At 45.4% G+C, this 17,526-nt stretch overlaps 1 protein-coding gene across 5 annotated transcripts in view; it reads left to right on the top strand.

Annotated features, from left to right (window-relative positions):
* Positions 1-15,965: 15,965 nt before the first annotated feature.
* Positions 15,966-17,526, top strand: part of SH2D4A (SH2 domain containing 4A) — a 50,253-nt gene continuing 48,692 nt past the window's right edge. For 3 of the 5 annotated variants that reach the window (XM_036300314.1, XM_036300308.1, XM_036300315.1), the window contains exon 1: positions 16,495-16,650. The gene's annotated coding sequence lies outside the window, so the exon portion shown is untranslated. Of the gene's footprint in view, positions 16,100-16,494; positions 16,671-17,526 lie in introns of those variants that run through there. The other 2 variants (XM_036300309.1, XM_036300310.1) reach the window with 2 other exon arrangements.

The raw sequence follows: 17,526 nt of genomic DNA, 5'->3' as shown, positions 1-17,526 counted from the left end.
CCACTTACAGCAGCCTATTCTGGGGGAGAGGAGCACTGGCACCAGCCATAAAACTGCAAGTGTCCTCTATAAATCCACAGATGCCCTTTTGAGGAAAGATACTAGTAATACCAGAACCAAGGAAGTGAGCTCGAGAAGGAGCTTTTCAACTCCCCTTTATTCACCTTTCCCCTTACTCCCAAAATAAACTGCATGTCCACACTCCCCCTAGGAATTTTCCTCCTTCCAAGTTCCCATCAATTCCTTATAAGAATTACTGTCTCGACAAGAGATGTTAAGATGGGTTTTTTGAGGACAGAAATTCCCTGATCTTCTCAAGTCACTGGCAACTTAAGTAAACCACTTTCCTTCTCACCAGTACCTGTCTCACTAGCTTGGCTTTTGTGACAGTAGGCAGCCAGACCTGCGGGTTATTTCTGCAGCATGAGAATGAGCTTTAATACTAGAAACGTAATAGACTGGAAAGAGTAATGATGGGTGGAAATATTTACTAGTAGAAAGGAGACACAGCCAGAACTAAGGATTATGACACTGAAAAGTTGACATAAGTGGAGCTATTTTAAAATGGAATCAGAGCAGCTATTCCAGAGGAAGTGCTTGTATGTCTCGCTCCCTGAACCTTTGGAATGTTTGAACTGGGCAAAATAACCTTTGGACTGGGCCAAAGCAACAAAGTAACAATGTCTTACAAACAATCGTCAGTAAAACAAACAGGAAAGAAGACATTCTGACCATAGAGACTGTTGATTATGGACACGCCTTCTGAAGATAGAATCAGTAATCAGCCTTGTATAGCTAAAGAATAATTCAACTTGTTAGCACTAATAGAAATTTACTTCTCCTATTCAGGTAATCGTTTCCCTTTCCTTTCTGATAAAAAACCCTTGCTTTTACCCTGTAATTGGGACACAACTTGGGTTTCTGCCTGAATCTGTGCCCCTGAATTGCAATTCTGTGATCTCAAATAAATATCAGTTGCCTCTCACTTGGCTTTTTACTTTTAGGTTAACAAAACCCACTGTTGCAATAAATAAAGACATGGAACAGGAAAGTGCGAAGGTGGTGATAAGATTCTGGTTGTCCTTCATTTAGTAAATGATATTACCAGAAGAGATGAGATGTATGGTGAGTAATAACTGATTTCAAATGTCCTAATTTTGTCCAAGGTATTTCTAGGACCAGCACTAACTAAGCCACACCTGTGAGCACATGAAATCCTTCAGACATTCGAAGATGTTCCCACATACCCTCAAGCCTTACCATCCCCAATTCCTTTAACTATCCTTCACTTATTCAGTCTTCTCTGGAAAGACTGCACTTGGTTTTGATTGATGTCATCTTAAAACATGACACTCAGAATCAAACAAAAATTTGAATGAAGGAGAATATGGTAGAACTATGTCAGCTTTCCTTCCTACAGACCGAAATTGCTTCATGGACACCACTCCCCTCCTCCTCCCCCCCCCCGCCCCGCCCCCACCACTACTGCCACCGAGAAAAAAAGATCCTGACTTTATTTCCTGTGATGTCCCCCTTATCCTCTCCATTCTCTTCAAATGTACTTATGCCTGAATGACAATTTGCTCACTGATGACAAATGAGAACAGCACGAATGATGATGATGATGATGATGATGATGATGATGATGATGATGATGAAGAAGTTCAGAGCAATGGATGGGTGACAGAATTTGCATAAGCACTCATGAGATAGATCATGAATATTCAGTTTTTGTTTGGCTTGTTTATTTATTTAACCTGAACTTTATATATAAAACAAGGAATGTGTGACTTGCTCAGGGACCTGTTATCCTAATGCCCAAGTTACTTCCTGGTTTAAGTCAGGTCAGGCAAGCTGAGAACACTTTTTGTGGCTTCCATGAGATGCCCAACTTATCTCCACATAATAACTTACGGACTGGGAAACTCTGATTCATGCAAAAAGCACAACAGAAAGATGTACTCAACATCCTGCTCCTGTTCAGCACTCTATTGTTTGCGAAATTATACCCTTAGGCTCAACGGAAAATAAAATCTATTAAAAATATACTTTGAACTCAGTTACAAGTTGAGGTTTGTTTGATGTGGAATCATCACCTCTTTTCTAAAAAACAACCCAAGTTATCATATATCAGACCTTAGTCTCACAGAATACCAGTTAAAACAAAGCAAAGCAACGTTAATAATAACCAAGAGGGAACATAGTTTTGGGAATGTAAGGTTCAGTGCTGTAAGATCTGGGTTGGGGCCATTCCTCTTTAGTGTCTCTATTAGTTCATGTCAAACATAGTGAAAAGAAAATCAATGAGAAATGATAAAATATGGGGGGTCATTTATGGCATTGAAAAGTAAAGGAAATATTAAATAAGCTAATTATAAACATTAAACATCACATAAAGTCTTAGCTGAGAATCCCTCAAATGTAGAGTTTAAAATATATCCACAGGGGATGGAGAGAGAGACAGTTTGTGCAAAGATCATTAGATTGAGATCTGAATTCTAGTCTTTAATGCTCTCTAAGTTAATATGGGCAAGCCATTGTCCCTCGTGGAAGGAAGGAAGGGGGGAGGGGAGGAGGGAGGAAGGAAGGAAGGAAGGAAGGAAGGAAGGAAGGAAGGAAGGAAGGAAGGAAGGATCCTTTTAAGAAGTACCACAGTGGTTTATTCTAGTTTTTGAGTTGTCCAGATACTCCACATCAGACATCTGCAGAAACAAGCCATCCCAAGACACAAGAGAATAAATTCCATACAACTCTGAGCTTCCCTGGGCACACTGTTCATAATCTAGAGAGTTCTGTATTAGACTGTGTGGTAGTTTGTTACACTAATGGTTCCCAGTGAGTCACACGTTCCAGTATCCATGCCAATGTGTTGTCCCTCCTACTGTTATTGGAAAGGAGACCTGGCTCTGAGTGGATCTGCCAGGTAGTGTGTAGGGTCTCGACTTCATGCAGGGAAGATTTCACACTGAGTCCAAATGATTTTGAGAGTTTGTTTATTAAAGTGGAACAAGGGAGGGCCTAGGATAGAAGAAGCAACAGGAGAGAACTGAGGCTTCGGCTCACTGGGAAGTCAGAGAAAAGGAAGCCTTGGAGACAGGCTCAGGGGGTTAGCCCAGGACAAGCTGCCACTGCCCATTGCTCCCCTGGTTGCAAGTCTCATGGGGACCCTTAGAGTTTAGGCGATGCAGACCTGTGAGGGAAGGTGCAGGCCTGCTCCTGGGGGAGACTGTGTGCACTGGGTCCTTTGTTTTGAGAGTTTTCAGGCAGGGAGTTGAGGGGAGGTCTCAATAGAATATTCAGCAGCTTTTCCAGGTGTGCCCTTTCAGGATCATGGTCTCCGCTGATTGGTCAGCGCCAGGGCAGGGGCTCATTAGTCATTGCAGCTGGTTCTGGCTTCACCCACCCGGTTTTGCTGCTTTTCTAGCCCTGGAGCTGAAATACAGCTGAGGCCTAGATCTTATCCCTAGGGAGGTGACCTTCTATCTCTGGCTGTAAACTGCTTGGCCAGTTTGCTCAGCTATCTGTCTCAGTTTCCCATTCCACTTGCCAAGGAATTTTCCTCTTCTTACTATCCTGCCTCACTATTTTGACTCTTGACTTGGCACATGTGCCGAAGCACATTGGGACTTGTCCTCTTGAAATGCTGCTGCTGCCATGTGAAAAAATTGGTCTGGAATCCTTGGGAGTAACAGGCCACATGCAGGGAGAATCCCAGCTGTTCCAGCCTTCCCAGGTTCCAGTTAAGGTCAAACATAGGGGAAAGAGTTCCACAGGAGTGAGCCCAGGCAAGACCAGCAGAATGACCATCCAGCCGACCCACAGAACCATCCATGAAAAATATTGAAGTGTTCTTATTTAATGTCTCTAAGTTTTGGGGGTGTTTGTTATGTATCAAAATAGAACTGATACAAGCTAGAAAGATTAGACCAGAGGACTAAACATTTCTAATTAAAAAAATATTCCTGGAACCAAGATGGTGGCATAGGTAAACACTGGTACTCGCTGCCTCCCACAACCACACCAAAATTACAACTAAAATACAGAGTGACCATCATTCAGAAATTCCTGAAATCTGGCTGAATGGAAGCCCTAGCAACTAGAGAAGTAAAGAAGAAAACACATTGAGACTGGTAGGAGGGATATCTTTGCTGAGGACCAAGGGGTCCCAGCCCCACGCCAGCCCCCAGCTCAGGGTTCCAGAATTGGGAAAAGAAGTCCCTGTAACTTTGGGCTGTAAAAATCAGCAGGGATTGTGGCAAAGTGTCAGAGACTGCTGGAGACTCAAGCAGTTCCTCTTAAAGGGCTGGCACATGAACTTACTTAGACTCACTCCCTCTGGGCTCTAGTGCTGGGGTGGCAGCTTGGGGAGATCCAGGGACATATGGATGAACTGGATTGTCTGGCATTGGGGCAGGAACTCTGGTGCAGCTTTCTCCCAGATAGAGGAGCTCACAAGGGTCATTGTTCCTGTGCTAGGACCACCCACTTTACAGAGCTGACTGGCAGCCATATCTGAGTTTCCATCAGCCTGGCTCACACTGTTTGCCCTGTCCTGGTGATTTCTGAGACCCTGCCCCATCCAATTTGCAGCCCCATCCAAGCTGTTTGCAGTAGCTTTTCTGTATGAATGGCCTGTCCTGGCTTAGACTTCGGACTTTCCTAAAATCTCTCAGACAAGCAGCAGTTGGTATCAGTGTGCCCCATACCTATCAATAAGAAGCCCAAGACCTGGCACTAGCATCAGCCAGCCTTGCCTCACAGCTGGGCACTTCCCCACCCAACACAAGTAGCAGCCATCTGCAGATCTCTCTGTAGCTCCTGCAGAGTGGCCCCAGGCAGTGGCTTATTTTGCACCTCTCGAAAGGCCCAGAGGCAGTACACCCGGTGGACAGCTTCAGACCATACCAGATTACAACCCTACACCTCCGCAAGTGACATACTCAAGGGGCAGACTCAATGAGCACCAAAGTCCCACGGAAGCAAGTTCTGCTCCACAGGGGTGTCTCTTGCACAGCAGTTTTTCCATTGTAGTTACAGCTGGTCCTCACAGCCAATTGGCCTGGAGGTCAATTCCTCCTAGTGGCACCAACAGCAATCAAGGCTCAATTACAATAAGACTGTGCACACAGCCCACACAGGGGTGCACCTAGAGTACCAAGATCAGGTAACTAGGAAGGCTGAGCCACTGGGCCCTACAGGACACCTACTACACAGACCACTCTACCAATTCCAAGAGACATATCAGCTCTACCTAATACATAAGGACACAGGGAAGCCGCCAAAATGTGGAGACACAGAAACATGTCACAAATGAAAGATCAGAAGAAATCTCCAGAAAAAGAACTAAATTAAATGGGAAGAAGCAAATTACTAGATACAGATTTCAAAACAATGGTTATAAGATTGCTCAAGGATCCTAGTTCCAAGGTTCTTATTGAGACTTTCAAGGATCTTACTGAGAATTTCAAGAACCTTAGTGAGAACATAAAAAACATGAAAAAGAAATTCAGCATACACTAACTTAAATAAAGAATAATGTCCAGGGATTCAAGAGTAGAGTACAGGATTCAAAAAATCAAATCAATGATTTGGAATATGAAGAAGCAAAAAACATCCAATCAGAAGAGCAAAAAAGAAAAAAGAATCCCAAAATATGAAGATAGTGTAAGAAGCCTCTGGGACAACTTTAAGCGAACCAACATTCACATTATGGAGGTGCCAGAAGGAGAAGAGAGAGAGCAAGATATTGAAAATCTATTTGAAGAAATAATGACAAAACACTTCCCCTACCTGATGAAAGAAATAGACTTACAAGTCCAGGAAGTTCAGAAAGTCCCAAACAAGTGGAACCCAAAGAGGCCCACACCAAGACTCATCATAATTAAAATGCCAAGAGTTAAAGACAAAGAGAGAATCTTAAAAGCAGCAAGAGGAAAGCAGATAGTTACCTACAAGGGAGCACCCAAAGGACTGTCAGATGATTTCTCAACAGAAACTTTGCAGGCCAGAAGGGAGTGGCAAGAAATATTAAAAGTGAGGAACTACAACCAAGATTACTCTACCCAGCAAAATTATCATTTAGAATTGGAGGTCAGATAAAGAGCTTCACAGACAAGAAAAAAGCTAAAAGAGTTCATTACACGAAATGTTGAAAGATATGCTTTAAGAAGAGAAAGAAAAAGAAGGGAAAAAACAGATCAAAATATGAACAATAAAATGGCAATAAATATATGCCTAGCAACAATTGAATCTAAAAATCAAAATAAATGAACAAGGAATCTAATGAATAAAATAAGCTGATGAATAAAATAGAACTAAAGTCATGAAAACATGGAACAGACTGACAAATCTCAAAGGGAAGAGGGGAGGGGGTTGCGGGAAGAGATTAACCAAATAACTTGTATGCAATATGCATTACCTATGGACACAGACAATATGGTGGTGAAGGCCTAGGGTGGGGTAGGAACCAGATGCTAGAGGGCAATTGGGGGGGAAAGGAGGAACATCTATAATACTTTCAATAATAGATTTTTTTTTTTAAAAAAGAAAATGTTCCTAAAATCCTAGAGCCTTAAAATCCTACTATGTGTCCAGCCTCACTGACAACCCCAACTGCCTCTGTGAATGACCCATAAATTTCCACCATTTCCTTACCAATAAGCTATAGGAAGAAGGAGGGAATGTGAGGTACATTTTATCATAATCATTGGAGCTTGCCATGTAAGTCAATGTAATGTGTCTTCTCCTAAAAGATCTCAGCTTTGTCACTGTGGCCTTGGTGGTATTTATACTTTTTACCCCTTTATTAAAATGATTACAATTGTTTTTATTTATGAAGTTTCCCCCTTTTAGATATTAAACTTAGTGCCGTCAGGACTGTTTCTTTTCGTTACCTTTTCCCCCAGCAATACAGGCATTTACTGCAGGTTTGATAATCAAGCAGAAGCAATCATTCATTTTCCTTTCACTTTAGCAATGGAAACCACAGCTGTAGATTTTAAACATGTTACTTGAATAGAAAGAGAAGGAAAAGCAGGAATAGAAAGGAGAGTAACATGTGACTTCTCTTCTTAACTCAAATATCCTAGAAGTAGCTCCCTCAATTCTGTCTATATTTTTTTGCCCTACCAACGAAATATTTTACAATAAGCATATAACTCTTACAAAATACTAGAAGGAGTTTAATAAAACAGGAGTTTAATTCCAACTACAAAGTTGGATCAAGATGAAAATTTAAAAAACTAATATTCTCGTGACCACAGTAAGAGCCATCAAGGGAATACTACATTCTTTGCCTTGATTTGTGTATCATATATCCATCTTTGTGCAGTTATTAGCCATGAGGGGGGTATAAAATAAATAAAATGCACAAGTCAATCTGAAGGAATTTATAATCTAATTGGAGAACCAAGAACAATGAAACCGCTGAGTAATAATTCAAGATGGTACATTACTAAAATCACAAGACCAATCATGTGAATAATAATCCTTCTGTGTCAGAGTCCTAGAAACACTACGTATTTCCAAACAATAGTTCCCCAGTGTGTGTCATTCATATTCTATTCATAAAAGATTTATGTCATTGCATATAATGAATGCTAATTTGAAAAATAATAAAACTTCAAGGGAAAATAAAAATAAAGGCATATGATTCTGTGGCAAGATCAATAATATAATCCCCATGAGACTGTCCCCTCTTTTCATGCAGAATAGGATCTCATTTCAGAACATTCAAGCTATATGAGCCATTCCTGAAGTTAAGATATTTCCAAAAAACATGTTGATAATTTCTTTGGTTCAAAGCTACTTAACCTTAATTTCCATAATTCAGGAAGGCACTGATTCTTTCTGGGCAAGCCCAAATTTAGATCAATTCATTTCTTCAACAAACATGCTTTAAGTGCCTACTCTGTATCAGGCACTGGGCTAGAACCTGGGGATACGAACATAATGAGGCAACGTTCCAGACTCCCTATGCCGGCAGGGTTAAATTTCAGAGTGCCAGAGGCAGTAGGGTGTAGGGGGAAGAGCCTTAGAACTCACCAGTCCCCAGCCCTGGTCCCAATACTACCTAAGACGGTATAAACTAGGCAAACCATTGAGCTGGCCTGCAATTAAGTGTCTTCACTTGTCAGTTAAGATCCACAGGCCTATCTCACCAAACATGTTGTGAGGACTGAATGAAATAATAGCTTAAAGTGCTCTGAAATGCAAATCTGTAGAGATTTATGATGTCATTATCACTTCCAGCACACTCAGAGGACTAGAAACGATTTCCATCTGACCATAAAGTGTCACCTCTTCAATGACATACAGTACTTTCATGGAGTCTAACTAGGAAAGAGTATTTTGAAAAACAGTACGATTTGAGTCTTTTGTTCCTGGGCATTTAATTAGACTTTTTATTCACCCATTTAGGAGGACTGCGCACCATGTAGCAACACTAACAATAAAATTCATGCTTTTAAGCCAATTATTGACCAGAGAAATTCCTCCTCTTCCAATTCAAAATCACTTCTGGAAGCCGGCTGCCTCTCTGGTGTGAACCACTCCCCTATAAGGATAGTGAGTTTGAGGCTTCAAAGGAAAGGAAAGCTACTTAAGAAAGCAACTGGGTTATGTATTCATTTGAAAAATCACCTCCAGTCTCATTATTCTTCTGGTGTTGATCCTTCTGTTCCTTCTGCGCGCCCGTGCCCCCCCCCCCCCCCCCCCCCGCCCCCGCCCCTCACTTTCCGCTTTCTTCTCTTTATGCTCTGCCTTTGGTCAGAATTTGACCTAAGAAAACACTCGGAACTGATGGATTATTCTACCAATACCTGCTTATTATACCCAAGAGGACCATACCCCTAGCTTTCTCTCCAGGGAGGGCTTGAAAGCTTACTGTGGTCCCTGCAGGTCTTCTGTGAGCCCAGCAGACTGGAGTGGAGTCACAGCCCACAGCTGGCCCTGAACCATCCCAGCCCTAAAGGCAGCTCCTGTCTGCCTCTTCATCAAGACAGAGGGGCTTTATGTTAGGAGAGCAACACCGGTTCCCTTCACTTTTCTCCTGAATTCAAATAATAATATAATCCCTGTAAGACTCTAGTTCAGCCGTGGGCAAACTACGGCCCGCGGGCTGGATCCGGCCAGTTTGAAATGAATAAAACTAAAAAAAAAAAAAGACCGTACCCTTTTATGTAATGATGTTTACTTTGAATTTATATTCGTTCACACAAACACTCCATCCATGCTTTTGTTCCGGCCCTCCGGTCCAGTTTAAGAACCCATTGTGGCCCTCGAGTCAAAAAGTTTGCCCACCCCTGCTCTAGTTCATAGGTAAGCTAGTTCACTTAATGTAGTGTAGTAACTGTGAAGATTATGTGTCAGAAACTCTTTGTTTTAATCCTGGATATACCACTAACTAGCTCTGTAACGGTTAACCTTGCTCCTCCCTCCTCCCTTTTTTTCAGCTGCAAGTGAAGTCCAAATAATGTCCAGATTCCCTCTAGCCCTAAATATTGTATGATTTAGTATATTTTAATGAGGACTTATAAAAATGCAGCACTCACTCCCAATGCGGGGCAAGTGAGGTTAAATAAATTCTAAATGGCTATACACTTCTTTCTCCAAAGGGAGTCTACCCTCTTTCATATTCTTCTATTTGTAGAGCGTGATCTGTCATTTACTGGCCATAACTTTCACTCTATTTTGGATGCTGTACAAATTTCTCTGTCATTAAAATGCCAATAAACCAACTCTCTGTCTCAAACTTAAACAATGGCATGTACTGTTGAGGTCATAAGTTGGCTCTTAAACATACACTTGGAGGAAAAGGCAAACTGTCTTACTTTACGCAAGGGTAGAATGAACGTCAGCTTCCAGTTAGAGAACAGTCTTCAGGCAAACAGAGAACAGCTGAGGGAAATGGCTCAGTTGGGGGAACAGGAGTTCTAGGGAGCAGAGCTGAAGTCACCTCCAGGAAAGACAAGGAAGTGACTGGGAACCCCTGAGCCATGGAGTGTGTGCGGGAGTCTTTGGGCCAGGGAAGGAAGTGCTTTTCCTCAACCGAAACGCCAGAGGGAACATGTGGGTTTTATAACCAGGTAACAGTAAAAGGAAGGAAATTAGCAAGTCTTACATATATTGGGCAGCACAATGAGCCAGCCTAGTGAATTTCCACCTTATTAAATGATAGGCTAGGTTTGGTGGACCATCCATTCCCAGACAAGGTTATTGTATTTACTTCAAGACCAAGAAAATGGACATCTAGTTTCATTTCTATTTTAGTAAAGTCTAGGGCAGGGGTGGGCAAACTTTTTGACTCGAGGGCCACAATGGGTTCTTAAACTGGACCGGAGGGCCGGAACAAAAGCATGGATGGAGTGTTTGTGTGAACTAATATAAATTCAAAGTAAACATCATTACATAAAGGGTACAGTCTTTTTTTTTTTTTTTTAGTTTTATTCATTTCAAACAGGCCGGATCCGGCCCGCGGGCCGTAGTTTGCCCACGGTTGGTCTAGGGGCTGCCATTCCTACACCTTCAAAATCTTCCATAATCAATTAACTTTGTTTCTACATAGTTTAGTGTTTCTCGACCTTGGCCACACATTAGAACTTCCTAGGATAGTTTGAAAAAATGGCAATGTCTGTGCTCCCTCCTACCCCAATCAAATAAGAACCCTTTTAAGGCAGGAGACAAAGCGGGTAAACATTAAATGTATCTAGGTTATTTTTTAAATATTTTTATTGATTTTTTTTAGACGGAGAGAGAGAAATATTGATCAGCTGCCTCCTGCCTGCCCCCTACCTGGGATCAAGCCCGAAACGCAGGCATGTGCCCTGACCGGGAATCAAACCCGCAAACTTTCAGTGCACAGGACGATACCCAACCAACCAAGCCACACTGGCCAGGGTTATGTTAATATGCCTGAGAGCTTCTTCTATGCTCACCGGCAGTAAGTCTTTGTAAAACTAAAACAAATTTGTGTACTTTTTGCAAAGATTGCACATCGGAGAGAAGGTAGGAAATCAAAACCTGATTCTGAATCTGGTCCAAGGAAGAGATGGGACTTTGGTTTGATTAGCATTAGGAGACTTACGCAAAGCTGCCTGGGAAGATCCAAGGAATGCCAGGACACTAGCATGAGCTTGCTTCTGCTCCTTTTTCCGGCTTTGAGGTCAAGGGCATTGCTTACTTCAGGGTCTTCACAGATGCCCCAGGTCACTGGGGGTAGAAGTTATCCGACTCCACCCAAAAGCCTCAGGCAGCAGTTCCTCTGGGACACAGGCTGCTTACCACTGCCTTATAGGGACACAAAAAAGGAGGAACGTCTTCTCAGAAACAACTCCATAGAGGCAATTCGGGGAAAAACATTAACAATTAGTGTAATCTAATTAAATAAAAGATGAATAAAAAGACCAACCATTTATCTTAATATTTACAAAGATGAAAAATATCAAAGCCCACATAGAGTCATAAAGCAATGAAAATAGTTCCAAGTCAAATCCAACTGCTAGCAGGAAGCTAGCAGAAGACCTCCCATAACATTTTGTTTAAATGACTGATGGCTTATCTGGGATGTGTGTTATGATTTGATCAATTTTATTAAAAATTGATTTATTAAAAGTTGAAATGCTTAGTCTTTTTCTTTTACATATACTTCATAGTCACTGTGGGACAAATGTATAACTTACTTCTTTAAAAAAATTTTAAAAAGTGGTTGGATTTTCTGATGCTGATGATAAAATATGACAGATAAAGGATTATTGTTCGTCCTATTTTCTTCCATAAAGAAAAAAATCTGAAGGCCACTTTCTTTTCCTGTAGAACTTACATACAAATCGACCTATGACTGTAAAAGTGGCTTCTCCAGCCTTTCTGGCAGCACGAGGCTGCTGGGCTGCACAGCTGCGAGGGCACTTTTATGCCTTGTCCTCTCTGCTTGGCACCTCGCCCGTGGGACAGTGCTATCCAGGTGGCTGTACGTGACAGCCTTGGGCAGCAGAGTTCTTACGCAACCTTCCGGAAGGAATGCCAGGGAACATGTCGGTTAAAATGCAGAGTATTTGTTCCTTATTGTCCATTACTGGAATTAAAGGACCTACTTTAAAAATCAGTATATAGTAAATGGGTATCTAGCCTTCCCCTTGGAACACGGGCCTGGGGGGCACTGGGGCACTCCTGACATAGGTACTGGTGACACCCACTGCACGTCTCCAACTCGCTGGTGGCCAGCCAGCCGTTGATGCTCAGCCTGGTTGACCTGACCTCACATTCGATCAGGAGTGTTGCTGGCAGGTGCAGGCAGCGATCCTTCCCACAATCTGCCCTCCGTCATGGAGTGGGGAAATGTTTCCTACGCAGAACCCTGACCCAAAGGGAGGGAAAGAGTAATTGAGGGCTTCATAAATAAGTAACAGCTGCTTGATGTTTTTTAAAGCGATAGAAAACATTTTGTTCACTTTTAAAATTAAGAAAAAAAATCTTTTGGGGGGTTCCAGATTATGCCAATTGAAAGAGGAAAAGCCAGGAGATGGGAGAGAAGGACCAAAAAGGGAAGTTGGTAGAGGAGAGGGGGGGACAAAGTGAAGAGGATGGAGAAAGAACTACAGAAATAAGAGGAGGGGGAGAAGGGAAATATTTACAAATGCAGGAAAGAGATACATGGCAAGAAGGATGGGAAGGAGATAAGGAGAGAAAAGGAAAGAGATACTGGGATCCAAGTTGAGTGAATGATTGTACTATGTCTGTATAGCTTGCATTCATTTGGGCTGTTAACATCCATTCAACTAGCATGCACTGCATACCTATTGTGTGCCTGGGTGCTGGGTAGGATTCAAACTTGCATAGGCTAGTTCTTGCTATCATAACATTTATGATTTCAAAGGTACATAAACATATCCAACAGCTACCATAGTAGGCAGAGCTGCAGCGAAGAGGGCAGCCAGGCCCTGGCACCTAGCAGGTGTTCATTAGATGATCCTTGGAAGTGTTAAACGCTAACTTGTGATACAAATATATAAACATGGAAGAGGCACGGCCTGTTTCTGGCTGGGGGGAGGTAAGGCAAGAAAGGTTTCCTAAAGATGGATGTTTGAAGGATAGGTGGGGTTTTTATAGGTCAAGTTGTGGGGCGAGACATTTTAGACGAAGGTCACTGTGTGAAGCTGCAGAGCCTATGTCAGTTTAGGGCCCGAAAATGACAGGGTATATAAAGGCAGGGTTTGTATTAGGAAGATGATAAAGCTGAAAGCTGCTAATGTTAGGTTGTTCTGGTCCTTGAAAGCTGGTAAGAGATTGTGTCTTACTTTGGACAAAAAGGAGGGGTGGGCATTAGCAATCAAATGAAGGATTCAAATTAATGTTTAAAAAGATGAATTTGACAACGGCATTCAGAAATGTCTGACCTGAAGCAGAGTTTCTGACAGCATGATCTGTAATCCCATCTTTGATCCAATCACTAGGAGTGCTTGTTCAAAACACAGATGTCTGGGCCGTACAGATATTATATTTCTTAGCTCTGGGGTGAGGTCCCAGGTCTGTGTTTAAATAGGCTACCCAGTGCCTGAAATCTCCTATACATGAAAGCTAGCTAAAACTGGCTTAGAAACAAAACCAGTGAGGAGGTGTATTAGTTATCTATTGCTGTGTAACAAATTTCCCCAAGTTTAGTGGCTTAATACAACACAAGTTTACTATCTCAATGTTCTAGTTCAGGAATTCAAGAGTGGCTTAATCGGGTGGTCTCATGAATTTGCACTGAAGCTAGATGCCAATGCTGCAGTCAGCTGAAGGTTTGACCGGGGCTGTAGAATCCACATCCAAGCTCATCCTGTGGCTACTAGTATTGGCAGGAATCCTCAGTCCCTCTCCACCTGGGACTCTCCATAGGATTGGTCATGACATAGCAGTTGGCTTTCCTAAGAGTAAATGATACAAGAGAGGGAGACACACATACACGAAGACAAGCTATAAGGTCTTTGATAGTTTAATCTCAGAAGTGACATAAAGTAGTCCTTCTTTATATGTTGTTGGTCCTCGGTGCTAATATTAAATGGCAAATTCCAGAAAAAAAAAACAACGAAACTCATAAGTTTTAAATTGTGTGCCATTCTAATGAAATCTCTCCTGCTCTGCCTCCCCCTAGACGTAAAGCATCCTTTTGTCGGGCATATCCGCACTGCCTATGCTGCCCGTCCCTTAGTCACATAGTTGCCCTCTCGATTATTAGATCAGCTGTCACAGTATGCAGTACTTGTGCTCAGGTAACCCTTATGTTATTTAATAATGACCCAAAGCCATTCACATAACTTTTATTATAGTATATTGTTATAATTCTCCTATTTTATCATTAGTTATTGTTATTAACCTCTTACTGGGCCTCATTTATCAATTAAACTTTATCATAGGTATGCATATATAGGAAGAAGCATAGTACACATGGGGTTGGGAACTATCTGAGGTTTTAGCCATCCACTGGTGATCTTGGAATGTATCCCTCAGTGGAAAGGAAAGGACGACTGTACTAGGAGGCGGGGCCACTGAGGCTAACTTGTAGTCTAGGTGCCATAGGAGGCAAAATCCATGACCTGGGTGTGAAGTGGTCACTTGAAATGATAGCAGGTGATGTGAAATAATATGAGCTAATGTGTTTGAACACTTATCACTTCCAGGAAGTAAGGTAAAGCATTTTACATGTATTATCTCACTTAAGCCTGGAAACAACTCCATGAAGTAGGGAGGCACTGCTATTATCCGGAGGGGGAACCGGAGGGCAGAGGGGTCAGTAGCCGCGTGGGAGCCCTGTTACAAAGAAAGACTTGTCAGGACGTGGAAAGAGATGGAGTGTAGAAGAAGGTAATGGGCTGTTACAAGTGTCCTAGAGAATTTTTACTGGCTAATGAACCACCCTTCATGGTTCATCAGCTGCTCAATTCACCAAGGGTTGGGATTCATTTTGAGCTGGCCAGAGCAGCTAACCAGGGGAAAGCATACTCTAGCCAAAGAACAAGCCACAGGCCACTCATTTAGTCAGCAATGGGAACCGAACCTAGGCCAGCAATTCGCCCTTGTTAGGGTCCCTAAAATGACCCCAATTGCTAGTTCTCTGTCTAACCTTGACCTTCTGCAGTTTGGAGAGGCTGGGAATGAGCAAGTTTAATATTTGACCAGAACAAGTCAGGCTCTGGATTTACTAGACAGGCTGTGGAGATGGGGGGCTGATGCTCATTGTTTTCTGTTTGTTTGGGTTTTTTATTGATTACATATGTGTCCTTATCCCCCCCCCCCCCCGCCCCCCACACACACTCATGCCCTCACCCCCTGTTGTCTGTGTCCATTGGTTAGGCCTATATGCTTGCATATAAGTCCTTTGGTTCATCTCTCCCCCTTACCTCCACCCTCCCCTACCTTCCCCCTGAGGTTTGATGTTCTGATTGATGCTTCTCTGTCTCTGGATCTGTTTTTGTTCATCGGTTTATGTTGTTCATGATGCAAACTGTTTTGTTGTTGTTTTAAATATATTTTACAGAGATGAGGGAGAAGGATAGAGAGTTGAGAGAAACATCGATGAAAGAGAAACATCGATCAGCTGCCTCTTGCACACCCCCTACAGGGGATGTGCCCGCGACCAAGGTACATGCCCTTGGCTGGAATCAGCCCGGGACCCTTCAGTCCGCAGGCTGATGCGCTCTATCCACTGCGCCAAACCGGATTGGGCAATGCAAACTGTTTCACCCTTTCTTTCCCCAACACGTAGGTCTGGGCTTGACCACGTCAACCCTCCCCCCCCGCCCACCACACACCCTGTATGCTCTTCTTCAGTGGCGCACAATCGCTGCTTCTGCTCCGATTCCCTGCAAGCTTTCCTGTTCCCGGACTCAGCCAGCTCCTCCCTTCGGCACCGCCCTAACCTGTTCTTGCCGAAAATCACAAGATTCTTGACTTCTTCACCTTTCCTCCAGATTTCCTTTCTTTGCCCGCCCCGTCGCTGTTGTTTTCCATCCCCACCTTCCCAGCCTTTCTCCTCTTCGATACTGTCCCACAAAGCCACACCTGTCCCGCGAGCGCCCGAGAGTTTGACCATGTATTTAATGGCAACAAAAGAAAAAGGAAAGTAAGTTGTACGAGACGCGGGAGCAGAACCTGACAGATGAGCCCACTTGGCCGGCGCCACTCCGTGTAACTGAGAAGGGACGGCCGCCTCCGCCAGCCCCACCTTGTAGGGAGCGCGGAGCTGGGGGCGGGAAGGGGCTGGGCCGCTGGTATTAATAAGCTACGCCGCCCGGATGGCGGATGGCGGGCCAGTCCTCGCAGGGTGCAGGTGGAGGGGGTGGCCCCGGGCCAGACCACCCACCGCTGGGGGCCGTGCGCCGCCTGGACAGCGGGCTTGGGCTGTAGGCCACCGGCCTGGAGCGCGGCCAGGAGCCTGGGTGGGGCCCCGAGCGCGCAGCCAGTCACCCGGGCATGTGGGCCGTGGGTGGGGCGGCGCGGGCGGGCCGGGCTGAGGACGCTGTTTGCCAACATCTCACCGAGTGTTTGTCCAGCCAGCCGGTGCCGCTCGCGGGTGCCCCTGTCTCTCCCTCCCGCCCCGACAGCTTCCGCCGCCCCCACTGGACTTGGCGGGTGCGCGGGTGGGGGTTCCCGGACGGGATCGTGGGGGCGCAGGTGAGCCCTGGGCCCTGCAGGTGGGTGCGGGGTGGGGAGGGGCCGGGAAGGGGGGGATTGGGAGAGGACCAGGGGCGGGGGTGGGGGTCCCCGGATCGTGGGGGGCGCAGGGCTGGGGATGACCCGGGGCTCAGTCTGGGTCCCACGGCCCACGCCCTCCCACGGCAGCGCCGCGTCCGGGTGGGCTCAGGTGCCGGGCTGGGCGGCGATCTCGGCCTCGCCACCGGGTGTCCGGTGTCCGGTGTCCGGTGTCTGGAGTCGCGGGCGGGTGAGCCCGAGGGCGGGGGGCTAGTGGTGGCGGCCAGGGGTCCCCCGAGGGGGCGGCGGGCGGCACGTGGGGGAGCCTCGGGCAGTTCTGGGCGGCGGGCGGGGCTCCGAGTCCCCGAGGGGCGTGTGCGCGCGCGCGTCCGTCCGGTTCGCCCGCCAGGGAGCTGGGGGCGGGGTGGTGGCCGCGTGGGGGTGTCGCGGCGGCTCTAAGGTTTCTGGACTCAGTAGACGGGCCCTGGCGCCCAGTCTCCCCCGCCGCCCGGCCTCCCGCGGGCCCCGACGGCGCCCCGCGCTGACTGCGCCGCGGACCAGCACGCCCACCCACGTGGGTAGAGCCGTGGGGACCTCCTCCGCCCCAGACCTTCCAGGAGAGTCAGAAACAGGGTACCCTCTGCGGTTGGGGTGCGGAGGGCCGGCCGGACAGTGGCCCCGTCAGTTGCGGGGGATGGGGGGTGATGGGGCGAACACCTTCCTCCACCAAGTGGGCAGCCCTGCCCCGTCCTGCCCTCGGGGTTCCTGCGGGCCGAGGTGGATGGGCGCGGGGACAGCGACAGTGAGAAGTCACAACTTGCCCGGGTTCTCAGAGGTGTCTTTCCCTCCTCAGGGTCA

Source organism: Myotis myotis, unplaced genomic scaffold (genome assembly GCF_014108235.1).
Source record: "Myotis myotis isolate mMyoMyo1 unplaced genomic scaffold, mMyoMyo1.p scaffold_m19_p_3, whole genome shotgun sequence".
In the NCBI taxonomy this organism is placed as follows: domain Eukaryota; kingdom Metazoa; phylum Chordata; class Mammalia; order Chiroptera; family Vespertilionidae; genus Myotis; species Myotis myotis.
This window is presented reverse-complemented; position numbering and strand designations above follow the sequence as displayed.